Source organism: Benincasa hispida, chromosome 8, assembly GCF_009727055.1.
Source record: "Benincasa hispida cultivar B227 chromosome 8, ASM972705v1, whole genome shotgun sequence".
Lineage (NCBI taxonomy): Eukaryota > Viridiplantae > Streptophyta > Magnoliopsida > Cucurbitales > Cucurbitaceae > Benincasa > Benincasa hispida.
The window spans coordinates 8148703-8158173 of NC_052356.1; positions in this window are offsets into that span (position 1 = coordinate 8148703).

A 9471-nucleotide genomic window follows, 5' to 3' on the forward strand; every position below is an offset into this window, starting at 1 on the left:
TGCTTTTGTCCTTGAATTGGAAGAAGAAATTGTATATAATTAATTATAGAACATCAAACATGCTGTAAATATACTAGGTTATGCATACAAATAAGATTTAGAAATATTACCTTTGAAGAATTATTCTTCAATCTTCTCCAATTCTTCTTAGCAAGTAGGCCACCTCCTTCAAATCTTCCTTGCTATTTTTTGACAAGGACCGATTGTGGTAAATTTCATTGAAAATTACAAGGAATGTGTTTTTGGCAGAGAACTCCTCTTTGTAAAATTTTTAGAGAGTTTGTTTCTTTAAGAGAGAGTTGTTCATGTTAGAAAAAGAATCAACTTTTTTTCTTGCTGACCCTAAACAATTAAAAGTACGTGATGGACAGAGGAGTTGTAACTCCCATCACTACAACAAAACTAAGCTTCCATGATACATGAGTATATGCAAATTGAAGGGAGAATGAAAAAAAAAATGTACATTTTTGGTGAGAAAAGATGTAGTTTTCGGATTTTTGGTATTTTAGGATAGTTTTTAAATGTCCTCGATTTATGACATTTATTAAATGTCATTAATGAATTTTAATTATGGATTTGTATTTTTACAGTCTCTCCATCCCTCCCCCTTCTCTATTGTACATCAACAACAAATGTAAATGGCAGTGGACTATGGCTTTGCTGGACAGATAAATTTTTCATTGATATAATGAAATGAGATTAATGCTTCAGATATAATGAGCTTGATAACTATGGTTAAAATGTTTCAAGTGGTAGAGGCTTAGTTGTTATCCTATGTTATTCTTTTATTGAAATTCTGTTTTTTAAATTTTTTGGTTAGATGTTTTCAACCATATGAGATGTTTATTAGTGATTGGAGGGAGTTTGATCAATATGAATGTTATAAGAGGATTGAAGTCAATTCTTTTTATTTTCCCTCTTGTAATGTTATTCTTTGCAGAAGTGGAGAGATGTTGAAGCACTTAACTCAATCAAATAGGTACTCTTATATATCAGTTAAATTCATTTTGATATCATCCATATTTTGTACATGAAGAATAAAAAAGAACTGCTCGAAGGAAAAGGAAAGTGATCAATCAATCCGCAACGCTGTATAAGGGAGTTCTGCAATGCAAATGGTAATGATATCTTCCATAGAAAGTGTTGTTGATTTGCATTATATGACTTGTTGCTAAAGATGAAAATATTCAAACTGAATGTAATTTATTTCTTGTTTACTTTGTATTTGCTTCATATGCATAACTTATATTGCTATATTTTTCTAAGAATCTTTATGGAACTGTCGAATTAGGATTACATTTAGAATAGGTTGAAATTTAGTTTGATTATTTAATATGATGCGAGATGATGTTCTTCAAATTTCAATCCACATGGTGATTGTATTTTTTTGCCGAGCATATGGTGGAAATTTTATGTTTGTCCAAAATGGAGTTTGTCTTTATTGTTTGAATGTTAACTTTCTACGTGTGGGAAAGAGTTATCTTCTTTTGCGTTTCTTGGATGGTTTCTTTGTATTTCTTGGATTTTGCCAAGGCCTTTATACTCATCTTTAGAATATGAAACAAAATTTTATAGTCAAATTCCTAATTTTGTTTGAATTGAGAATATGTTGCAGGTATGTTGATTTTACTTTCCATGATTCTTATCATCTCAAGTATGGCATAAATTATTACATGGTCGAGAATATGTCACACCCCTCCCAGATTACCCTCTTAATCTGGAAGAAGATGTGACGGTAGTAGTTACTAGACCTACTGCCAACACTTACCACCTTAGCCCTCTAACCTAAATACCAACCTATTAAACATTATTAATGTACACATACAACACGTCGTCATAAGGTTCTACATAAGTTTATATAATCACATGCAAACAGTCAGGTAAAATATTTACAATTGGGCCCAAACTTCACTAACAAAGCCCTAATCCCCCTCAAAACATGTGTACATAGACAGACCATCAACCTAAATTCCTCTTAACAAGCTGGGCCTTTCAGTGGCAAGTAGCAACAAGATCAACCTTGAGGAATCTGATCGCTATCTGGAAAAAGAAAACATAGAAAATCTGTGAGCTAGTAGCCCAGTGAGTGACTATAAAATCATATTACACCATGCATTACATCATTATAAACATGTAAATATATTGATGAACATCTCAAACACCTTCCTCTAAACATAAACATTGATAAACATTCTTAAACATCATTATTCCTTAGTTGAGAATGAGCATATATCGCTCTAGCTCCCGACGTCTGTCACCGGCCAAGAGATCCATACTTCGGCCTCCACTTGCTAGTATATGACCTAGGAGACCCATACTTCGACCTCTCATTCAGAACTACCTACATGCACGTGGAGTTTTTCTAAGTACCGTCAACACCTTAGGTACTATTACCCAGATACCTTTTCCATGTCCTTCAGTACCGGGTTATTATCTAGCATCACATTAGGTTTAATTGCATACCATTTACACAAAAACTCATTCTAACATAGCCTTCCTCCAAAATGCATACTTCATCATAGGAACTTAACTTTTGTAGTGAATTCACAACTTATCTTGGCATGCATTAAAACATGTACAAACTGGAGAAGATACGCTATGCTATTCACTAAACATTTGTTGCTTGAGAAAGTATAAATTCATCTTCAACATCGTTGTAACTTACATGGTCTTTTATTCATAAACATTGAAACAATTAAGTTCATTTTAATCACTCACAGCTCATCGCGCTCTTATGGTTTTATATGCCTCTCCTAGCTCCTCTTGGTCTGAAAAGACATAATTCTCGGTTAGATTTCTTAGAATTCTCATGAAAATGCTTCAGATAGTTTACTTACTAATAAAACTTTCATCAACAAATATCAGCATTACTAGTAAGATGATCATTATGAGCGAGATCATACTCATGAATGAGATCATCCTCATGAGCGAGATTTACCACTTTCTAGCAGATTTGCCACTGTCCAGCGAGATTATCTTCTTGAGCGAGATTCAGAGCAAACCAGTGAGATTTTCATCCTTAGCGAGATCCATTTCTTTCTTACCTCGTTCTCGCTCTTGCTCATTTCCTTATCTCGCTCTCGCTCTTGCTTATTTCCTTATCTCGCTCTCGCTCTTGCTCATTTTCTTATCTCGCTCACTATGGTGAACTGCTTGCTTAATCTTCCCAAGCAACTGCCTGTTTATGCATCAATTTCCTATTTCAACTTCAAAAATTCATAACTCAAAATCCAAAACTCTTTTTAAGAAACTTCATTCTACAAACTTGTTTAGAATTGAGTTAACTTTCTTATCTTAAAATATCAGCCCTAAATTTCTTGTAATTTAGCTTGGAGCTTCCAATATTCACTCCGAGCCCTGATTAATCTGAGAATCTGCCCCTTCTGCAAATTCTTTACTTTTTGTTTTTCTCCTTATGAGATCTTTCTCCAGAAAAACAATCTCAAAATCTAGATTCTCCCAGCTTTTAAATGACACCGATCTCACTTAATTTGCTCAAATCATTTGCCAAAACTGAGATTCTGAATTTTCTCTTTCTTTTATACTTCCTGTCGTCTTCCATGTTCAATAGTCAAACCGCCACCTCATCCAGCACTTAGTGCTTCCGGCCAATTCCAATTAGTGAGTTTCTTCAATTAATATTTTTTTCCTTCCCTTCTTTTGTAACCCCTGTAAGTAACCATGGATCTCCACTTATCAAATAATTAATATAACATTCATATGGCTAAACATGCTTATATAGGAAACGTAGAGTTCGAGGTTTGCAATCATCTCCCCCTTAAAAGAAATTTCATCTTTGAAATTTACCTTATATATCATTAGAAAAGTTGAGGATATCTCTTTCTCATTTGCTCTTCGGGTTCCTAGGTTGCTTCCTCGATTCCATGATTATGCCATAATACCTTTACCAAAGGAATTGTCTTATTCCTGAGTACCTGGTCTTTCTTGTCTAAAATCTTGACAGCCTCTTCCTGTAAGATAAATCTTCTTTGAGCTGTACTGGTTGTGCTGCTAATATGTGCATAGGATCAGGCACATACTTCCTTAATATTGACATGAAATACATCGTGAATACGAGTTAGCTCCATAGGTAACTACAACCTATATACTGCTGGACTAACTTGTTCCACAATTTCATATGGCTCGATGTATCGCGGACTTAATTTCCCTTTTCTCCCAAACCAGAGAATTCCTTTCCATGGGGACAATCGAAGAAATACCCAATCTTTGACTTCAAATTCTAATTCTCTTCTTTTCTTATCAGCATAGTTCTTCTATCTATCGCGAGCCGCCTTAAGATTATTCTTGATAAGCTTCGCATTCTCAGTTGTTTGTTGAACTAATTCTGGACCCAATAATTTTCGTTCTCCGACTTCGTTCCAATATACTGAGGTCCTGCAAGGTTGGCCGTACAATGCCTCATAGGGAGCCATTCCGATACTAGAATGGTAACTATTGTTGTACGCAAATTCGATCGATGGTAATTGCGAATCCCAACTTCCTTTGAATTGTAACATGCAAGCTCTTAACATATCTTCCAGTGTTTGTATAGTTCTTTCCGACTGTCCATCTTTTTGTGGATGAAACGTCGTACTGAAATGTAGTTTAGTGCCCATAGCCTTATATAGATTAGGCTAGAATTTTGAAGTAAAACTCGAGTCTTAGTCTGACACTATCGACACTATGGCTCCATATTGACAAATTATCCTGTCCACATAAATCTTAGCTAGACAGTCTAGTGTAAAAGTATTTTTTACTGGTATAAACTTGGTCGTCTTGGTTAGTCTATCGACTATCACCCAAATGCCATCGTATCCTGAGGGTGTTTTAGGCAATCCAAATAGAAAGTTCATTGTCACATGCTCCCACTTTCACTCAGGCACTGGGAGTGGGTTTAGTAGACCTGCTGGTCTTTGCCTCTCAGGTTTCACCTGTTGACAGACTAAACATCGGTCTACATATTCTGCTATGTCTCTCTTCATCCCAGGCCACCAGTAAGATCTCTTTAAGGTTCTGTACATCTTGGTGCTTCCTGGATGCATAGCATAAGTAGAACTATGTGCTTCTTCTAGAATGACTTACTTAAGTCGTAGCTTATTGGGCACACACATTCTTCCCTCCTTTTCTAGTACATTATCTGCTCTCAATTGGAAGTCAACTCTGATTCCCTTACTTACATCTTCAGCAATCCTCTGAAGATCATGGTCTTTCAGTTGATCCTGTTTAAGGTTTTCTATTAAGGTAGGCCTTACCTGGAATGTAGCTATCAATCTCCCTGACTATCTCACTGATAAGGCGGTTCTAGAATTTCTGAATTCCTGCAATAACATTCCCCTTATTGAGCAAATTATGGCCCTGAATCCTGAGGATTTCCTACTTAACGCATCCATTACAACATTAACCTTACTAGGGTGGTACTCGATGGAACAGTCATAATCTTTGATCAGCTCAATCCATCTTCTCTATCTCAGATTCAACTCTTTTTTTTATCAAAAATATATTTTAAGCTCTTGTGATCTGTGAATATTCTGCAACACTCTCCAAATAAATAATGTCTTCATAGCTTCAGAGTCAAAACAACTGTTGCCAACTCTAGATCATGCGTAGGATAAATGCTTTCGTGCTTCTTAAGTTGACGAGATGCATATGCAATCACTTTCCCATCCTGTATCAACACACCTCCCAATCCTTGTTGGGACGCGTCACAATAAATCTCAATTTCTTACTTGGAATAGGCAAGGTAAGCACCGGCGCTGATACTAGCCTCTGTTTCAGCTCTTGAAAACTATGCTCACACTTCAACGACCATTCAAACCTCATATATTTCTTGGTCAGGTTCGTTAATGGAAGGGCTATCTTAGACAAACCCTCCACAAACCTCTTGTAATAACCTGCCAAACCTAGGAAACTACGTATCTTTGAAAGAGTCGTGGGTCGTTTCCAGTTAACTATTGCTTCCATCTTCTGAGAATCTACACTAATACCATCTGCTGAAACAACATGCTTGAGAAATACAACTTGATCTAACCAAAAATCACATTTGCTGAACTTAGCATACAACTGTCTATCTCGCAGCGTCTGCAATACTATCCTCAGGTGGGTCATATGATCCTCACTGCCAGAATATACCAATATATCATCAATGAATACTATCACGAATTGGTCCAAGTAGGGATGAAATATCCTGTTCATAAGGTCCATGAATACCGCAGGGGCATTTTTCAGTCCAAATGGAATTACTAGGAATTCATAATGTCCACATCTTATTCTAAATGCGGTTTTAGGAATATCAGCCTCCTTCACTTTCAGTTGATGATAACCCAATCTCAGATCTATCTTTGAAAATACTATGGCTCCCCTTAGCTAATCAAACAAATCATCAATGCGTGGTAGTGGATATTTATTCTTAATCATTACCCTATTCAGCTGTCTATAGTCAATACATAATTTAAGTGTACCATCTTTCTTCCTTACAAATAACACCGGAGCTCCCCAAGGCGATACACTAGGTTGAATGTATTCCTTGTTAATTAACTCTTGCAGCTGAACCTTTAATTCTTTTAACTCAGTTGGCGCCATTTTGTATGGTGCCTGCGATATAGGAGTTGTTCCTGGAATTAAATTAATAGTGAACTCTACTTCTCTATCGGGTGGCAATCTCGATAATTCCTCAGGAAATACATCTCAGAACTCATTTACCACGAGGGCGTCTTCTGGGTTCAATTCTTTCCCTTGAGCAATCACTACATGAGCCAAATAGGCCTTACATCCTTTACTCAACTGCTTCTTAACCTTCACTACTGATATCAGATTTCCCACAGTTAATCTTTTCCTTCCTACCAGTATTGCATCCTGGCCATTTAATTTTCTGAACACTATTTCTTTCTTGTAGCAGTACATTGAAGCACGATATTTACTTAGGAAATCCATCGCTAGGATAACATCAAACTCTAACAAATCCAAGGGAAGTAAATCAACATAAAAGTCCTGACCATTGATCAGCATCTTACAATGTTTATAACATTCCCCTACTATTATCACATCTCCCATAGGAATAGAGATATATAACTCTTAAGGCATAGGCTCAGACAACCTATCTATACTAGATGCAAACATACTGGATATAAATGAATGTGTTGCACTAGGGTCAAATAAAATATAAGCAGACTGTCCACATAATATGACATTACTGGTCACAACATCTGGAGACTCCACTGCTTCATGGTGTGTCACGGCATACACCCACCCCTGTTGCTGGGGTCGACCTAGGCACTTTTCTGCTTGGCACTACTTGACCCTTCGCCTCAATTTCCAGCGCCCTTTGATTGGTTAATTGTCTGGGAGGTTGTCTGTTGTGCTGTTGGGGCTTCCCCATTCACTTGGGGACAGTCTCTCTTAAAATACCCTACTTGTCCGCATTGGAAACATACCCCTATGCCACTATAACATACTCCAAGATGCCTCTTGCCAACACTAGGGCACATCGGTTTCCTGTCTGTGCTAGCTATCGACTCACCAGCTCGTGGCATCTCTGGTCGACTGACTGCACTAGTTGAGGGTCTTGATTTCCTCTTCTTAGATCCTTGCCAACTCGTAGTATTGGCTTCCCTAAAGCGATATCATCCTCATGAGCGAGATCATCCTCATGAGCGAGATTTACCACTTTCTAGTGTTCTCTTCTTGAGCGAGATTCAGCACGAAACCAACGAGATTTTTATCCTTAGCAAGATCCACTTCTTTGTTATCTCGCTCTCGCTCTCGTTCTTGCTCACTATGGTGAGCTGCTTGCTTAATCTTCCCAAGCAGTTGCTTGTTTATGCACCAATTTCCTGTTTCAACTTCAAAAATTCATAACTCAAAATCCAGAATTCTTTTTAAGAACTTCTTTCTACAAACTTGTTTATAACTGAGTTAGCTTTCATACCTTAAAATCTCAACCCCAAATTTCTTGTAATTTGGCTTGGAGTTTCCAACCTTCACTCCGAGCCTTGATTAATCTGAAAATCTTTTTCTTCTGCAAATTCTTCACTTTTTGTTCTTCTCCTTGTGAGATATTTCTCCGGAAAAACAACCTCAAAATCTAGATTCTCCCAGCTTTCAAATGGAACCGATCTCACTTAATTTTCTAAAGTCATTTGCCAAAACCGAGCTTCTGAAGTTCCTCTTCCTTTTATACTTCCTGCCACCTCCCATGTTCAATGGTCAAACCGCCACCTCATCCAGCACTTAATGCTTTCAGCCAATTCCAATTAGTGAGTTTCTTCAATTAATTTATTTTTCCTTCCCTTCCTTCATAACCCCTGTAAGTAACCATGGATCTCCACTTATTAAATAATTAATATAACATTCTTATGGCTAAACATGCTTAGATAGGAAACATAGAGTTTGGGGTTTACAGAATATGACCCAAAATATTCTAAGTGTAAAAATAAATTATGAGTTATTTATTTGAAATGTGGTAGTACCTTTTGTGGTTTCAAGAATACCTTATTAGGATTTTAAGTTAATGTTAATTATTAGTTAATTTTTTCTCACTGAATTTAAAAGTATGTTGTCTTATGCTTTTTCTTGGACCATTGTGGTTTAAATTATATTTATACCATATGACTTTCAGGGTTAGTGGTTGAGAAAATTTTATTCACGATGCAAATGTAGTATGTTATTCAACTCTTACTCTCTCCTTATAGTTAAGGAGTGATACAGAGTGCTTGAATTAGGGTTTAAGATTGTTTTGTTAGTTTTTGGTGCTTCACTTAATCATTTCAATCTTTTTTTAAATATTGAACCTAGTTTATAACTCTTGAAAATTCTTTGTTGTAGTTTGGGATTGACTCACAGTGTTGAATTATGGTTTAATGTTGTGTTTTTTTTACCAGGTCTTGCACGAACCCAGTGAAGTTGTGAAGCTACCAAGCAAGGGTTTGACGTTTGGTTAGTGACAATACCTTGTTGTTTTTAGTTTCATTTTAAAAATTTTACCAAGTTGATTATCAGTTTGTTTTTATTTGTTCCTTTGGGGACATTCGATAGTTCTTTGTAAAAACGTTGTCAACTTTATGTTTGTATCGATTTTGTGTTAAAATAAGATTAGTTGATTATGGAAATCATGTGTGCAATGACAAGATTTAAAGAAATAATAAACTATCAAGACATGTATTTTATTGACAATATAAAAGTATCATAAATATGAGATTATGTGACAATAAAAATGTGTTGTGATAGAACATAAGTTGATATAAAATAGTTGTCATTGTTTAAATATTTTTGACAATAAAATGTCATGGTTCATATATTCTTGACAAGAAAAAAATGTTACTGTATATTCTTTTTGACATTTTATAACTATCGTCTATACTCACAATGCTATAGAAAATACTCAATTTTTAGTCCGTTGATAACAATAATAATATGTCATAATCTATTGACAATGATAGTTTATAATTGTCAATAACTATTCATTGTTGACATTTA